Genomic DNA, 12,101 nt, shown 5'->3' with positions numbered 1-12,101 from the left:
TGGAGAGACATGGGCCTTTGTCCAGCAGTGGGCGCAGTCAAACTGATGATGATGATTGTCACCACATAGAAAGGAAAAGAAAAGTGAAACCAGTCGTAACATCTCAACGAAATACGCAACCGCAAATAACATTGCCTATCCAAGGTACTGCAACTTACGCTCCTCTGCACAAGCAGCTGCTGATGAGGAATGCTACACTTTGTTTAAGTTGTAGAAAATCAACTGTCTCAAAAAAGCGGCAGTAGTCTGATTCAGTTGTAATGTAGCTGCTATATTTCCAAGAACCTACCAGTTTCTCCTAGCTCCTGGAAGTGAAGAACTTGGTGATAAGTGGACAGTTAATAGGAAAGTGGAAATAGCTCATTATGGCATAAGGCGCAAAAATATGAAGACCAGGTGAAGGACTGCTAGTTCATTGTTGCTTCCATCCGTGTCTTTTCACTCTGTTCACAATAAAACCCTGGCATGGATTCAAGTGGGCAAAGAGGCTTTCAACTCGGAATATTTCAACTGCACTGCAGGGGGCAGCGCAGCTTAAATACTCTGGAAGCCGAGTTTTCGATTCATTATGATTGCCTGCATTATGTACTGTGAAGAACAAAGGGCTCTCCCAGTTATCTGCAATTATCCCTGCGCCATGCACTAGCCACAGCCAACAATCCCAGCTTATTTGCAAAACCTGAATATCAGTTTCGGGTGTCCCCTGCTAGATTAGTTAACTTGAAATCTAATAAGTTAGCTGAACGGAGTAATAGTTCTCTATTTTCTGGATTATATGTCCCACCCTAATCCACAATTTTTCTGATTTTTTCTCTGATTTGCAGTTTATACAATTGTACTCTAATCCGCACTGCTGTCTCTCAAGCTTTCCGATCATTCCACTTTCCACAATGCGCTGCATTGTCCATTTTCTTTAATGTCCAATTTTCATACTCGAAGACAAGTAATGGCAGGGTGCAGCTGTTAACTTTCTGCCTTTAGACTAATGTTTTCTTGCAAGGGTTAGCAATCTGTTGTTCATTACATTATCTGTTCACTGCCTTCTAAATATTCAATTCAATGTTTATTTTATCCAGAAAGTGCCTGGAGGGTCTCCTTGGCTAAAAAGCTGCTCATGCAGCTTGACTAAGGCCACGAAGACCGTTACATGGCAGTGTCAGTAACATCATATTATTGTTACGAGCAGTTCGAAGGAGAACCTCCGGAGACGAGACATAAAACTGTGGCGGTCCCTAAGTTGTCCGGGCACGCGAGCGGAAAAGGAACATCTTTCTCCACTGATGCAGGCGCTTTTTCTTCTTCTTCTACCACAATGGCACGTATCACTGCCCCCTCTTCTGCAGCATCGCCACGATGCGGCTAGGAGGGAAATATCAGCAAAATACAGCTGCAGTGAACCGCTGTTCAGTCAGGGAGTCTGTCGTGGTAAGGCTTCATGCGAACAATGTGCACGACTTCACTACGGTGCGACCGGCGCGATGAGCAGGCCGCTTGGACGGGAGTAACTGCAAACGGCACATCACTTATGCGGCGCACTACCTGTTAAGGGCCGAAGTATCTGCGCAGCAACTTTTCAGAAAGGCCGCGGCGACGAACAGGCGTCCGCACCCACACCAAGTCGCCAGGCACGTAACTGACGAAGCGGCGTCTGAGGTAGTACCTAGCGGCGTCAGTCTCCTGCTGGCGGTTAATTCGCAGGCGTGCCAATTGCCGCGCTTCCTCAGCACGCTGAACGAAGGTGTCTGCGTCGAGGTCGGCGTCAGAGTCGCAGTAGGCGTCAACGGGCAACATAGCATCCAACGCAGTGGTCATTTGCAGACCGAAGACAAGCTGAAAGGGGGTCAGTCGGGTTGTCTCCTACAGGGCCGTGTTGTAGGCAAACGTTACGTACGGAAGAATGGTATCCCAAGTTCGGTGCTCGACATCAACATACATAGAAAGAATATCGGCTAGAGTGCGGTTGAATTGCTCTACCAATCCGTTTGTCTGTGGGTGATAGGCGGTAGCACGTCGATGGCTGGTGTGCGTCAGAGTTATCACGGACTGGGAAAAGCGGGCAGTGAAAACATTTCGCCGGTCAGTAACAACCACGGCGGGGGCTCCATGATGCAGGACAATGTTGTGTACGAAGAACTGCGCCACTTCAGCAGCAGTGCCTTTGACAAGAGACGTGGTCTCAGCGTACCGTGTCAGGTAGTCGGTGGCAGCGACGATCCAATGCTTTCCAGATGAAGACTTCGGAAAAGGACCAAGGAGGACCATGCCCACTTGGTAAAAAGGGGCCTTCGGTGGTACGACGGGGTGAAGAAATCCGGCTGGTTTCAATGGAGGAGTCTTACGACGTTGGCAGTCGCGGCATGTTTTTACGTACGCCCGCACTCATGGGAGTAACCTGGACCAATAATACTTCTGCTTAATGCGCGCGAGTGTACGAGTTACTACAAGATGGCCGGCGGAGGGTGCATCATGACAGGCACTCAAAATCTCTGGCCGCAGCTGTGATGGAACGACAACCAGGAACGCTTCTCTGTTGCTGGAAAAGTTGCGCTTGTAGAGAACACCAGATTGTAAAGTGAAGGTGTGGAGCCCGCGACGAAAAACATGCGGGATGCGAGCGTCGACGCCTTCGAGGTAATCGATGAGCGGCGCGAACTCCGAGTCCGCCAGCTGAAGCTGTGCCATTTGGGTGGTACTAATAGCGCCCAGGAAAAGAAAATCATCGGCGGGTTCCTCAGGACCGATTGTGATAGGCGCACGCGACAAACAATCCGCATCCTGATGCTTACGGCCCGACTTGTAGACGACTGTTAAGTCGTATTCTTGCAAGCGTAAGCTCCATCTAGCCAAGCGTCCTGAGGGATCTTTGAGGCTCGTCAGCCAGCATAAGGAGTGATGGTCGCTTACCACACGGAAGGGTCGCCCATAGAGGTACGGCCGGAACTTGCTGATGGCCCAGTTGCAAGGCACTTTCTCCGTCGTAGAATAATTGGTCTCGGCGCGCGTAAGTGTTAGGCTGGCATAACTGATGACCCGTTCTGCAACGTCTTGCACCAGAGGTTCTCCTTCGAATTGCTCGTAACATTTGGTGGAGCAGTGTTGGGTAACGTTTCCCGACTAACGCACTCCGCACAGCTTCACAACAGACCTCACACCTGTCCACCAGCGACCCAGCCGCCGTATCCGCGGAGAGTCGCCTGAATTTGGGCCCCTCCCCTCACCCAAAAGAACGACGCAGCCTCGGCCACCAAGTCTAACTGACATGGCCACTGACATCGGGTCCCCGGCGCCAACCCAGCCTAGTCCAGTGAGTCCAACTGCCATGGCCACTGACCCCCGGCTCCTGGCGCCGATCCTTTGCCACCCACCGCGACCACCGCCATCTTTTCATGGTGACGTTTTCGAAGACGCTGAAGATTGGCTGGAGACCTTCGAGTGGGTCGCCCGCTACAACGGCTGGAGCGACGAGCGCAAGCTACACAACGCATATTTCGCTCTGGAAGAATCTGCCAGGGCGTGGTTTGAAAACCACGAGACTACCCTTACCACCTGGGAGACGTTTTGGCAGAATCTCCTGGCTACGTTTCCCAACGCCGACCGCCGGGAGAAGGCTGAGGCTGCTCTGCACTCCCGAAACCAGCGCACGAATGAAAGTGTGCGCATGTACATCGAGGACATGGCCCGTGTATTCAAGCGTGCCGATCCCAACATGACTGAGGAGAAGAAGCTTCGCCATCTGATGCGAGGGGTTAAGCATTAGCTATTCGCAGGCCTCGTACGCAGCCCACCCCGCACTGTAGCGGAATTTCTCACCGAGGCGACCACCATAGAGACGACGCTCCAACAACGGGCCCGCCAGTACAATCGGGACATCAACAGCGTTGTGCCCGAAACCTTTTCGTCGTGCCTAGGCGGCAATACAGACACATTGAGCGAACTGATTCGGTCAGTTGTCCGGGAAGAACTCCGACGGTTCCGTCTGCCCCAGGTGTCGCCTGGGCCCCTGGCAGCGCTGACAGAAGTCGTCAGGGACGAAGTGCGCCAGGTTGTGCAGGCGCCTCCTGTTCCCGAAGCGCTACCCCAGTTCGATGCCCGACCCACATATGCATCCGTTGTACGTCGCTCGGCTGGCTATGGTCCCGCTACTCCGAAACCTGCCATGAGCAGCATTGACACATGTCACGCAATGGCACCTGGCTCCGCTGTTCCCTCGACGTCTGTTGTCAGTATCACCACCCCATATTATGCAACTGCCCCTGCTACAGCTCAGCCCCGTCCTCGGAAGTCAGATTTGATGTGTATGCCAGACCGTAGGCCTCCATGCTACCACTGTGGAGAGCGCGGTCATCTCTACCGGACCTGTCCGTACCGCCAAGTGGGTCTTCGCGGTTTCCGTCCTGGCGCACCTTGTCCTCAGAACAGTGAACGACCACCTGAGATTGCGGAGCATCTCTGGGCGCGCCAGAACCGTGTTTACTCTGGAAGGCGCGAGTCCCGTTCGCCTTCGCCCCTCCGCTATCGTGCGTGTAGCCCCGCCCGTCAGAGCAGTTCCGCTGGCCGTCGCTCGCCCAGTCCTCGTCGGGAAAACTAGCACCAGCGACCTCTGCAGGCAAGGCCGCTGAAGTCGAGATGTGTCAAGATCCTGCATCGCGGAACCATCGAGCCGACGATACCTGGACCGAGAGAGACAGCGAAAGTACCCGATACGCAGCATCCGATTTGCGGGTGACAATTGATGGCACTGAGGTTACCGCGCTGCTCGATACCGGTGCTGATTATTCCGTTATGAGCCGTGCCTTTGCTGGAGACTCTGACACCGAGGACGGGGACCCCCATGCGCACCGCTGGTGGCCACTTAATTTCCCCTGTTGGAAGGTGCACGGCTAGGGTTGGAATTTGTGGTTTCACGTACGTTAGTGAATTTGTCGTGCTCTCTGAGTGTTCCAGAGACTTGATTCTGGGGATCGACTTTCTGCAGGCGAACAGTGCTGTGATTGACTTTACGGACGCACGTGTCACGTTCTCGACCAAACAAGCCGTGGCCCGCTTTGACTCCCGAGATTTTTGCAGCAACGCTCTGCGCATTGTCCGGAATGACGTCATGGTGCCGCCGCGGTGCAGTGTCCTGGTGCTCGTGCGGAACGACCTGTTCCACGACTACGAGGGTCTGGCAGATGGCCATACTCTACTGCTGCTTGAGCGGGGCCTTGTTGTTTCCCGACGTCTCGTCCGACTACGTGACAGCCGTACCAACGTCCTCCTGACCAACTTTTCCAACGAATATCAGCACCTCATCAGAGGCCCGGCCATTGCCTTCCTTCACGACGTTGCTGATGTCCCAGGTTTGTGCACCGTGGGAGGACCCACTCCAGAGAATGCTGGCCCACACCACGCTCTTCAGTCAGTGAAAATAAATCCGGCCTTGCCATCTGTTCAGAAGGATCTTCTGTCGGACCTCTTGGCAGACTTTGCGGACTGTTTCGCTACGTGTTCGAAGGTCTGCCGCACTCCACTAGCCAAGCACCGTATCATCACTGATGCGACTACGCGACCTCTCTGCCAGTGCCCCTGCCGTGTTTCACCGATGGAGCGAGAAGCCATTGAAAATCAAGTTGCCGAAATGCTTGCGGACGATGTCATTCAGCCGTCCACCAGCCCATGGGCATTGCCTGTGGTTCTTGTCAAAAAAAGGACAACACTCTGCGTTTCTATGTTGACTATCGAAAACCTAATAACGTGACCAAAAAGGACGTTTACCCACTGCCCAGGATAAACGACGCGCTCGACCGATTGCGGAACGCCCGATACTTCTCGTCCTTGGATCTTAAAAGTGTGTACTGGCAGATCGAAGTGGACGAAAGAGACCTGGAGAAGAAAGCTTTCGTGACGCTCGACGGCCTCTATGAGTTTAAGGTGCTCCCATTTGGTCTGTGCTCAGCACCGGCCACGTTCCAACGCTTGATAGACACCGTTCTGAAGTGGAAGTCCTGCCTGGTGTACCTGGATGATGTCGTTATGTTTTCGACCACGTTTGACCAATACTTCGAGCGGTTGCGCATTCTGCTACAAGCAGTCAAATCCGTACAACTCACCATCAAAGACGAGAAATGCAATATTGGTTTTGAAGAACTTCGCTTTCTTGGTCACGTTGCCAGCGCACAAGGTGTTCGCCCGGACCCTGACAAGACCGCTGCCGTCTCAGGTTTTCCACGCGCAAGTGACAAGCAGGCCATCCGCCGGTTTTTGGGTCTGTGCTCGTATTATCGGCGCTTTGTTCAAGATTTCTCGCGAATCGCCGAACCATTAAACTCACTGACTCGAGACGACACGCCCTTCGTATGGGGAAGCGGCCAAGAGGCTGCATTTGTCGAGCTTCGCAACCGTCTAAAACAAACTCCGATACTCACCCATATCAATGAACACGCTGCCACGGACATCCCCACTGATGCCAGCAATGTCGGCCTTGGCGCGGAACTGATCCAGTGGAAATAAATTTAAAACATACATGTTACCTCGAATTTGCAACAGTAATTACAAGTTTTATACAAAATTATGTGCACTGAAGTTAGAGCAGGTAAAAAACTTAAGTCAAACATCATACGTAAAAACCACACATTTCAGGCATGTGGCTGAACATTGTACAATCTATTTGCTGAAGTGAAGTACAAGCACAGGAGGAAAGAAAAACATAATAAAGTGTAACGAAATAAGGTATTACCTGAACATAGCACTTACAAAAAAGAGACCTCAAACCTCTTCTATTCAATCCTAAAGTGTGTGTATTTTTGTTTAGTATAATTGGGAGGTTATACTCTCATCAGTATACTCTCATCTGTCCTTACTCTCGTGGTAATTTCTTTCTCATGGTCCAGATCCATGATGACTCCAAGACGAAATTTCACAAGTGGGACCACTTGAAGTGGTTTATTGGACAGGGACCACTTGGTAAGTGGTTCCGCTCGGCAAGAGTGACCACTTGCGGTGCGACTACATTGTCTCTCAGGGACAGTTTGTAGTGTTGAGTAAAACTGAACCATAGTGAAAAGCTTTAATTTATAGTTTATTTTATACTGTCCATTATTCTGAGTATGACAGAATAAATAATAGTATCAAGCGGCTCTGTATTGCCTTATTGGCGATGCAGGTACTGAATAAACAAAATAAAAAACCTGACTGTATTCAAGTGGGATAAAACAGAGTTACACAGCTATGAGATAACCAAGTAACTATGAATTATAGCTATTTTGTTCTCTCATAGCTGTGAAACTCTGTTGTAGACCACTTGACTACAGTCAGGTTTTTAGTTTATTTATTCAGTACCTGCATCGCCAATAAGGCATTACTGCTAGCAGCTACTATGTCTTTTCACGGCTCCAGTTATATGTGCGCCACTTATTCACTGCTTATACTGGAAAGAAGCTGCCGCTTCACACTTTTTCGCACGTCCTGAATTTTTTTTAGAAAGTATCGGTGACAGCTTCCTGATTGTTTCTTGTGTGCAGACGCCCGCATTCAATCCCCAGTATGTCAATGTTTCTGTGAAAAGGCAAGGAGAAAAACAAGAAAGAATTAGGAAAAGTCATATCCACAAATATAACTAGAGGCAAATGTTGCAAACCAAAAATAAGGGCGACCTTCTCAGGAGTGAGCTGCTTCCTTGTGACACCACCTTTGTGGTAGTCCTTGGGGACTACCTTGCCTGTGCGTTCTGCTAGCCCCTCAAAGCCCCATAAAACCTGGACCATGTCTTTTGCAACCTGAGCAGGCTTTGTATGCTGCAGTATTTTTTCAGCCTTCATGGTGTTGATAGTGAGGCCGCCTTTCACACGGAACTGTGCAATTAAAAGTGCAAACATAACATAGATGCAGCATTAAAAACTAATAATCATTTTATGCTAACTCTGCCATCAACAATGTTGATGAAAGGGGCATGCACCGCAGCTCACAAGTCATCCACTGAAAAAATGCAAATTTCTGATTAGTAGGCTCCGCCAAAGTGCTAAAAGCATCAAGTTCTACAGAATACTAAAAGTGCCGACATTCTGTATTGCTTTTACCTATTGCTGCTTGTATTCCCATTGCCTGTGTTGGGCGGTCGGCTCTGGAAACTACTGCTTCCTTCTGTATTGTTCCCAGCCTTTCACGGGGAGGAGGACGGGGGGGGGGGGGGGGTTCAGAACCCATAGCAAGGGAAGAATTAAAGGGACTTCCAAGGTGGCTTTGCACAGCTCCATAAAAGATGGACTGAGATGATGTGCAGCCAGAAACACATATGGGCATCTGTTGCAAACATTTTCAGTCCACTGTGTTATTCCCCCAAACGGCATGGTGGACTTTTGTAAAGTTAGCAACCGACAGTACATGCTCAAGTATTTAAAACACTGAAATAGTGTTATAGAGATAATGAAGCAAGTACATGTACAAAATAATGATACTAGAACGGGTGAATAAGTACACGGTGTTTGCTCGCTGATAACTTTAATATCTGTTTACCCCATCTCAATAGTTATTCACAATACACTTGATACTTACTCAGCATATTGAGTTTTTCATTGGGAGCAATGGAAGTATTCTGCCGAAAGCAAACAGTGCGCTAGAACTTCGTAACCAAATTAGAATGATTATCCCAGTGTCTTGCCACACCCGTTGAACACGTACCAGTTTCGGCAAATTGTGAAGTAATAAGGGCAAGTCAAAATGACATTCTGAGAAATTTGTCACAAGCACAACTAGTTAAGTCTTTTCTTTCACCTGACGTTTGGTATCTACCCGTGTGTTTAATATATGTTGCGCAACAAAATGTTCCCCGATTTGTAGGCAAAAAAAGTAGTGCAAGGCCATAAGCTCCTCACCTGGATTGACGGCTTGCGAACGATTTCTGTCCGGTTGGAATTCATTCGCAGCGTCGGTGTGTTCGCTCTGCGGCTGACCAATAGGGAGCATCCACTGCTTGGCTCTCTGTCAGGCTTGGCTTTGGCCTGCTTTGGCCAGGCTTAGCTTTGGCCACCGTGTTCATTTCGAATATTTCGGAACTGTTTACTTTGATGTAAAGATACGAAATGTTACCATGTATCTAAATGTGCGCATGACTACAACAACATAAACAAATTCCATTTTACATTGCTGTCACATTTATTCACAGGTTCGACAAGCAGACATCTAGCAAGCCTGTTGTCACAACCGAACGAATTCGCAGGTTCTGCGTTGCATGTTAAAGGACTGAGCGGCAATTGCATTGGGGCGTCAGCGGCGGCACCGAATTCGCAGTGTTGGTGCGGCAAAATTCGCAGCATGTGAAACAGGCCTTACGCGATGAGCGTTTACAAAAATGACGATGCGAGAATTGAAGTCATTGCGCCAAGGGATCTTTACTAATTGCGGGCCTAACGTTGCCGCAAGACACATCCTGCATATTCAGCAGGGTTACTACTGTGCTCGGTTTTAATGCTTCGAATGGCGGCGGTGAGCGCTTGCAATAACAGTACGAGAAAATTCAATCGAGTAATTGCGCCGAGGAAACATAATTAATTGCCGGCCAAACGTTGCCACAAGACACATCCTGCATGTCAGCAAGGACACTACTGTGCTAGGTTTTAATGCATGGAAAGTACTTAAAGCCTTCAATTTTGCTTACACAGTGCGCGTATTTATATTCGCGTACATTTTCGCTTACGCAGTGTGGTTATGTTAGTCAGTCCGGCAGACAGACTACCAACACACCATAACCAACGCACGCACCGGCCGAACGCCGTTCGACCATGAGGCTGGATGATAAAAAGAACGGCGTGCTAGACAAAAAGATAGCCTCAAAAGAGCCAATAAAAGTGTTCATTGACAATTCTTGGTGCGTTCGCATGGTAACACAGCCCAGCACACTGAGCATTCATTCTATGCTGCAGGGTACTACAGACGTGGCATAGTCTGGAAGCTTTAACGTATTTATCACTCAGCTTTTTAAACTGATCTTCCGTTCACCTAGCGCTCCTCAAGAAATTGCTGGTGCAGTCAAGGAGAGCTATGCAATTTTCCCATAAACTCCAATGAAGCTTCAGGAATGAAGCTTCTTTGGAAGCTGTATAGCTTTCCTTAGAACACGTTGGACCACACTGCTTGTATGTCCACCCATCAGGGTGTCAAGTCCTTCAAGGCAGCGCAACGCTTCCACCATTTCTCCTGATATAATTCATACACTGTACTTACATGGTGTCCTTTACACTCTTCCTTTATTATTTTCCACCACGTTTGACATGTGCACCAGGGTTCCGTATGGAACTTCCCAATATGACGCTTGCTAGATGTGTTACTGTGTTAGTGAATAGAGTCACATAGCGTCATGTTTCCAGCCAGCAGTATCCACACCATGCATGAGTATGACATCTGAAGTTGCGATGCCGTACTGCTGCACCTGCTAGGACACTAGATCGAGGGTCATTTGCTATTTAGACAAATTTAGGGACAACTGTTGTCAATTCCAGTTAATTATGCTGGCTTAAAAGTGCTGTCGGAGTTCCCGCATCACTGAATTGCCTCGTGCGGTAGTTAGTGACTTGCCATCATTTTTAGCTTCCCAGCATTCTGTGCAAGCAGTGCGAACTATCACCCAGTCCAATGCATGGCTAACTGTGTGCTAAACACTATACCCTTCATTACGTGCCTGAAAAGAAAACATAACAGCAATGAAAAACAAGCACCCCATATTTATTTCAGCACACGTGGAACTTAGAGCATCTGCCAAAGGAATGACCACCAAATGCATATTTTATCAAGAAAACTAAGAACCAGAGCAAAGACAGGATATTAACAATGAAAGGAGAAAGAAGGTTGTTGAATAACTAATCTGTTAAGCTATCTGCTTCTGCTTCAAGCGTTGCAGTTTCTGAGAACCCAGGTTCGTTTTTTTTAATCAGACCATAATTTTCCTTCGCCCCTTTTCAGAGTTGCCACTTGTAAACTAAATTTGCAAGTGAGAACACTACATGTAATTTTATCATGAAGGAAGCCATTTGTATAAAATCGACATGAATGTAGGAAATGTGCAAAACAAGGCAGAGCACTATGATAGATGCCAAAGAAAATGCCAATTAGCTCAGTTCGTAGAGAGACTCCCATGATGAGACGGTGATCCAGCGTTCGAACTTGAAGTAGGACGAATTTTTCTTGAACTACGAAGTTTCGTGGAAACTGTGTAGCTTTCCTTTGTAGCCATAAGGCTAAGCTTGTGTATACGCTAATGGGTAATCACTCCCTCATTACAAATCTATTCCATCTTGAGGGATTCCCCTAAACTAACGACCTGAAAACACAAAGAATTAAGGGTAGCAAATGGCTGGACAATTGTGCACTGCATACACAATAGCTACAAGCACACAGTTTAGTTGCTTTTAACGGCGTCAATGAGAATAAAGAATAGAAAATTAAATGATGTGGATAAAAAAGCAGAAAAATTTAATGGGCATTTCACTGTAGACGGAAAAAAAAGAGCGCTGCATTGCATATATTATGTCAGTTTAGATTACCTTTAATAGGTTCATTTCTAGTGGAAGTAAAGGTTTCATTATGATAGACTAGGAATTTATTCACCACGTACGCGTCCACATCACAGCTCAGTAAGCTCAAAGACCATATGTGTGGCATGGTGCTAGCATTGGTGTGCATTACTATCCTGGATTTCACAAGGGCGCAAACTGCCCAACGAATGGCTATGGCCTACCGCAAATCTGAGAAGATGCGAGCATTATACTGTGTTGCACAATTGCAGCAGCCGAGCAGCATATTATTCCCCCAAGTAATGGGTACTTATCTCTTGCCGCAGCTGGTCTCATCTTTCTTCAGCGCACAATCTAATCTGTGGAAAGGTGTAGATTTTCATAATGCAGCTGAACTATTAGCATGGCTATGTTCACTGCCACACGTGCAGCAGCATGGCTGATGCTGTCCGCTTTTCCTGGATTCTATGTGCACCCACATCTCAATAACGCTGTCTACATAAAGAGATGAATTGTTCTGTTTTACGTGATGCGCTGAAGTGCTTATCTATGGTGCTTTGAGCACTTCAAGTGCCGCTATAGAACTAGCAAGACCTAATACATTGTCAATTGCTGCCA

The 12,101-nt window shown here is 48.2% G+C and overlaps 1 pseudogene; it reads left to right on the top strand.

Moving 5' to 3' along the window:
* The first annotated feature begins 2,013 nt into the window (after positions 1–2,013).
* LOC144133706 (uncharacterized) overlaps positions 2,014–12,101 on the top strand; it is a 54,978-nt pseudogene continuing 44,890 nt past the window's right edge.

Source organism: Amblyomma americanum, chromosome 5, assembly GCF_052857255.1.
Source record: "Amblyomma americanum isolate KBUSLIRL-KWMA chromosome 5, ASM5285725v1, whole genome shotgun sequence".
NCBI classification, from domain to species: domain Eukaryota; kingdom Metazoa; phylum Arthropoda; class Arachnida; order Ixodida; family Ixodidae; genus Amblyomma; species Amblyomma americanum.
This window is presented reverse-complemented; position numbering and strand designations above follow the sequence as displayed.